We start from the raw sequence: 6,879 nt of genomic DNA, 5'->3' as shown, positions 1-6,879 counted from the left end.
ATGATTTCTCTCAGGAGGTCATAGATTGGACAGAAACCGATCATTTCTCTAGGGAGGTCATTGATTGGACAGAAACCAACCATTTCTCTAGGGAGGTCATTGATTTTACAAAAACCAATCATTTCTCTAGGGAGGTTATTGACGGGACAGAAACCAATCATTTCTCTAGGGAGGTTATTGATGGGACCGAAACCAATCATTTCTCTCAGGAGGCGATTGATTGGACAGACACCAATCATTTCTCTCGGGAGGTCATTGATGGGACAGAAACTAATCATTTCTCTTGGGAGGTCATTGATGGGACAGAAAACAATCATTTCTTTAGGGAGGACATTGATGGGACAGAAACCAATCATTTCTCTAATGAGGTAATTGATTGGACAGAAACCAATCATTTCTCTAAGGAGGTCATTGATGGGACAGAAACCAATCATTTCTCTAGGGAGGTCATTGATTGGACAGAAACCAATCATTTCTCTAGGGAGGTCATTGATGGGACAGAAACCAATCATTTCTCTAGGGAGGTCATTTATTAGACAGAAACCAATCATTTCTCTTGGGAGGTCGTGGATTGGACAGAAACCAATGATTTCTCTCAGGAGGTCACTGATTGGAAAAAAAACAATCATTTCCCTAGGGAGGTCATTGATTGGACAGAAATCAATCATTTCTATAGGGAGGTCATTGATTGGACAGAATCCAATCATTTCTCTAGGGAGGTCATTTATTAGACAGAAACCAATCATTTCCCTAGGGAGGTCATTGATTGGACAGAAACCAATCATTTCTATAGGGAGGTCAATGATTGGACGGAATCCAATCATTTCTCTAGGAGGTCATTTATTAGACAGAAACCAATCATTTCTCTTGGGAGGTCGTGGATTAGACAGAAACCAATGATTTCTCCCAGGAGGTCATAGATTGGACAGAAACCAATCATTTCTCTAGGGAGGTCATTGATTGGACAGAAACCAAACAGTTCTCTAGGGAGGTCATTGATTTTAAAGAAACCAATCATTTCTCTAGGGAGGTCATTGATGGGACAGAAACCAATCATTTCTCTAGGGAGGTCATTGATGGGACAGAAACCAATCATTTCTCTCAAGATTTCATTGATGGGACAGAAACCAATCATTTCCCAGGGACATCATTATGACAGAAACCAATCATTTCCCTAGGGACATACAGAAACCAATCATTTCTCTCTGGAGGTCATTGATGGGACAGAAACCAATCATTTCTCTCAGGAGGCGATTGATTGGACAGAAACCAACCATTTCTCTCAGGAGGCGATTGATTGGACAGAAACCAACCATTTCTCTCAGGAGGCGATTGATGGGACAGAAAACAATTTTTTCTCTAGGGAGGTCATTGATGGGACAGAAACCAATCATTTCTCTAGGGAGGTCACTGATTGGACAGAAACCAATCATTTCCCTAAAAAGGTCATTGATTGGACAGAAACCAATCATTGCTATAGGGAGGTCATTGATTGGACAGAATCCAATCATTTCTCTAGGGAGGTCATTTATTAGACAGAAACCAATCATTTCTCTTGGGAGGTCGTGGATTGGACAGAAACCAATCATTTCTCTAGGGAGGTCATTGATTGGACAGAAACCAACCATTTCTCTAGGGAGGTCATTGATGGTACAGAAACCAATAATTTCTCTCAAGATTTCATTGATGGGACAGAAACCAATCATTTCCCTAGGGATATCATTATACAGAAACCAATCATTTCCCTAGGGACATCATTGATGGGACAGAAACCAATCATTTCTCTTAGGAGGTCATTGATAGGACAGAAACCAATCATTTCACTTGGGAGGTCATTGATGGGACAGAAACCAATAATTTCTCTAGCGAGGTCATTGATGGGACAGAAACCAATAATGTCTCTAGGGAGGTCACTGATTGGACAGAAACCAATCATTTCCCTAAAAAGGTCATTGATTGGACAGAAACCAATCATTGCTATAGGGAGGTCATTGATTGGACAGAATCCAATCATTTCTCTCGGGAGGTCATTGATGGGACAGAAACCAATCATTTCTCTAGGGAGGTCATTGATGGGACAGAAACCAATCATTTATCTCGGGAGGTCATTGATGGGACAGAAACCAATCATTTCTCTAGGGAGGTCATTGATTGGACAGAAACCAACCATTTCTCTAGGGAGGTCATTGATTTTACAGAAACCAATCATTTCTCTAGGGAGGTCATTGATTGGACAGAAACCAACCATTTCCCTAGGGAGGTAATTGATTTTACAGAAACCAATAATTTCTCTCAGGAGGTCATAGATTGGACAGAAACCAATAATTTCTCTAGGGAGGTCATTGATTAGACAGTAATCAATAATTTATCTTGGGAGGTCGTGGATTGGACAGAAACCAACCATTTCCCTAGGGGAGGTCATTGATGGGACAGAAACCAATCATTTCTCTCGGGAGGTCATTGATTAGACAGAAACCAATCATTTCTGTGATGTTTGAGTTGTATGAGGGTTTCAAAACAAACAAGGTGAAATATAACAGAATGGAGACCAAACAGTGAATCAAAGGTCTTTGTCATACCTGTCTATGTCACTGGCTGAAGATACCATGGACCAATTCCAAATGGAACCCTATTCACTATGGGCCCTGGTCTAAAGTAGTGCACTATATAGGGAATAGGGTGCCATTTGGGACACCGTCCATACGTATAACACTGCCACAAGCCCAGGCACCAGCTGCACTGTTCCCACCATTCCCATCCTCTGACATTTAAACACTGTGAAAAAAACACCCCCGATCATTCATTTCTCTAGGGACGTCATTGATTGGACAGAAACCAACCATTTCTCTAGGGAGGTCATTGATGGGACAGAAACCAATCATTTCTCTAGGGAGGTCATTGATGGGACAGAAACCAATCATTTCTCTAGGGAGGTCATTGATAGGACAGAAACCAATCATTTCTCTCAGGTGGCGATTGATTGGACAGAAACCAATCATTTCTATAGGGAGGTCATTGATTGGACAGAATCCAATCATTTCTCTCAGGAGGTCATAGATTGGACAGAAACCACTCATTTCTCTTGGGAGGTCGTGGATTGGACAGCAACCAATCATTTCTCTCAAGAGGTCACAGATTGGACAGAAACCAATCATTTCTCTAGGGAGGTCATTGATTGGACAGAAACCAATCATTTCCCTAGGGAGGTCATTGACAGGACAGAAACCAATCATTTCTCTAGGGAGGTCATTGACGGGACAGAAACCAATCATTTCTCTCAGGAGGCAATTGATTGGACAGAAACCAATCATTTCTCTAGGGAGGTCATTGATGGGACAGAAACCAATCATTTCTCTAGGGAGGTCATTGATGGGACAGAAACAAATAATTTCTCTTAGGAGGCGATTGATTGGACAGAAACCAATAATTTTCCTAGGGAGGACATTGATTGGACAGAAACCAATCATTTCTCTAGGGAGGTCATTGATGGGACAGAAACCAATCATTTCTCTCTGGAGGTTATTGATTGGACAGCAACCAATCATTTCTCTAGGGGAGGTCATTGATTGGACAGCAACCAATCATTTCTCTAGGGAGGTCATTGAAGGGACAGAAACCAATAATTTATCTAGAGAGGTCATTGATTGGACAGAAACCAATCATTTCTCTAGGGAGGACATTGATTGGACAGAAACCAATAATTTCTCTAGGGAGGTCATTGATGGGACAGAATCCAATAATTTCTCTCATGAGGTTATTGATTGGACAGAAACCAATCATTTCTCTAGGGAGGTCATTGATTGGACAGCAACCAATCATTTCTCTAGGGAGGTCATTGAAGGGACAGAAACCAATCATTTCTCTAGGGAGGTCATTGATTGGACAGAAACCAATCATTTCTCTAGGGAGGTAATTGATTGGACAGAAACCAATCATTTCTCTAGGGAGGTCATTGATGGGACAGAAACCAATTATTTCTCTAGGGAGGTCATTGATTGGACAGAAACCAATCATTCCTCTAGGGAGGTCATTGATGGGACAGAAACCAATCATTCCTCTAGGGAGGTCATTGATGGGACAGAAACCAATCATTTCTCTAGGGAGGTCATTGATGGGACAGAAACCAATCATTCCTCTAGGGAGGTCATTGATGGGATAGAAACCAATCATTCCTCTAGGGAGGTCATTGATGGGACAGAAACCAATCCATAGTACAAATACACACAGCGAACAGGGTCCCTGAGGATCTGGTCCTGCGTAGACACCAATAACCCACAGGCAGGGAGACACAAATCACAGATCACTATTTAAAGGCAGGGAGACATATTTCAGAAGGTTATGGATTAAAGGTGCATTCTGTAAGTACACTTTCAGGTCAAAGTGCTGCCCCTGTAAAAAACTTTACACCGTCCTGCGCTCTCATCAGGAAAATTGTTATCGTAATTGAGCAAGTTTCAATATCAGGGCGGGGGTTTGTCAGTCAATCTATCGATCTATCGAATTGATCTCGATCAATCGAATCGAACTTGATCAATTGATTTCGATCAACCAATCAATTGTTCGATCGAAGGAGCAGACGTCTTATCAATCACCCACTCATTAATTTATCAATATAAACAATTAACCAATCTATAAAACAACATCAACATCTAGCATTTACTGTCTCAGACAGTTGGTACATTCATTATGCAATAAGGAATTTCCCCTGTACAGCAGGCCTGGTCAATGACGTCAGTGGGTCCCATGCTACATGCTACAGCAGAGAGATCAATGGGGCCATTGTCCTGTGTTCCCTGTTCTCTGTTCCCTACAGGGGCCCTACAGTCCCTGTGTGTGTCCCAAATGGCACCCTATTCCCTATTTAGTGCACTACTTTTGCCCAGGGGCCCTATTAGAGAGTAGTCATTCTAGTATTCTACCCTTGGTTAAAAAGTAGTGCACTATATAGGGGGAAGGGTGGCATTACGAACGCATCCCCTATGACAGTGGATGAGTGTGTAGTTAATAACGGCGTTATCCCGGTGGCCCTATGACAGTGGATGAGTGTTGCTGATGGCAGGAGATCACAGGGGAAGGCTTGGGGCTGTGATGGTAGAAGAAGGACTACTGATCTTCTCTAATGGAGGTCTGAACAGAGCCGTGAGTTTTGGACAGACATCAAAGTCGTCCAGGTGGATCTGAATCGTCACATCTCACGGTCCTTTCTTTCATTCATAACATCATCAATTTATTTTGAATGTCTTGTTGTTTTATGAATGAATGAAACAACTTTGTCATTTGTGACATTTCATGTGTAAAGTTAAACATATTAATTAAGAGCATTATAAACTACTGTGTAATTGTTTGCTCCCTTGGAAAAAATTGATTCAAATCTAAATGGGACTCACCTGGTTAAAGAGATAGTTGACCCTGCAGAGGGAGTACCTTGATCAGGACCTCTACGATGCATGTGTCGTCATGGCTGACCCCTGGCCTCCGTGGTGGAGTACTGACCGTACTGGGCAGACAGGTGGAGGGGGACATCCCCAGCTACACACACAGGTAGAGTAGAGAGATCTCAGTCAGACACTCAGTCAATCGATCAATCAGTCAGTCAGTCAGTCAGTCAAATAATCAGTCATTCAGTCAGGCAATCAATCAATCAGTCAGTCAGTCAGTCAATCGATCAATCAGTCAGTCAGTCAGTCAGTCAGTCAGTCAAATAATCAGTCATTCAGTCAGGCAATCAATCAATCAGTCAGTCAGTCAATCGATCAATCAGTCAGTCAGTCAGTCAGTCAGTCAGTCAGTCAAATAATCAGTCATTCAGTCAGGCAATCAATCAATCAGTCAGTCAGTCAATCGATCAATCAATCAGTCAGTCAGTCAGTCAGTCAGTCAGTCAGTCAGTCAAATAATCAGTCATTCACTCAGTCAATCGATCAGTCAGTCAGTCAGTCAAATAATCAGTCATTCAGTCAGGCAATCAATCAATCAGTTAATCAATCAAATGTAAAAGTGTGTCCAGTAACCCAGCCCGCCTGCCCATGTAATCTCAATACTAATGATCTAAAAGGTCCAACTGATCCAAGACCAGCACTTTTAATCTGAGATGCTTCGCTGCGCACCAAATGGCCCTGGTCAAAAGTAGTGCACTAAATAGGGAATAGGGTGACATTTGGGACGCAGCCTTTATGAATAGGGGCCCTGGTGAAGGGAGCTCCGTTTGCCATGAGGATCCCGACCTCGTCCGGTCCAGACCTGGCTGCTTCCACTAGCTTCCTCCACAGGTCCACCAGAGACATCTAGTGGTGGGGGGAGAGCATTACAACACACAGCACAGCACACGTCATCATCACTGCCTAACCCTAACCTTGGCTCTGGCGCTGGCTCTGGCCCAAAACCTGACCCTTTATCCCAGGTCCACCAGAGACATCTAGTGGTGGAAGGAGAGCATTACAACACAGCGTCACTCTTCATAACCCTAAAACCTGCAGCATAAATAGCGGAAGACTGGAGGCTGTAATCGCTGCCTAAGGTGCTTCAACAAAGTACCGAGAAGAGGGTCTGAATACTTATGTACAGTAAATGTGATATTGCAGGTTTTTTGGGGGGGGGAGGGTTTTGCAAACATTTCTAAAAACCTGTTTTTACTTTGTCATTATTGGGTATTGTGTGTAGATTGGTGAGGAAAACAACAACAATTGAATCCATTTTAGAATCAGGCTGTAACTTCACAACATGTGGAAAAAGTAAAGGGGTCTGAATACTTTCCGAATGCACTGTGTGAGTGCAAAGCTGTCATCAAGGCAAAGGGTGGCTATTTGAAGAATCTCAAATATAACATATATTTTGATTTGTTAAAAAATAAATTGGTTACTACACGATTCCATATGTGTT

Source organism: Coregonus clupeaformis, unplaced genomic scaffold, assembly GCF_020615455.1.
Source record: "Coregonus clupeaformis isolate EN_2021a unplaced genomic scaffold, ASM2061545v1 scaf0641, whole genome shotgun sequence".
NCBI lineage: Eukaryota > Metazoa > Chordata > Actinopteri > Salmoniformes > Salmonidae > Coregonus > Coregonus clupeaformis.
This window is presented reverse-complemented; position numbering follows the sequence as displayed.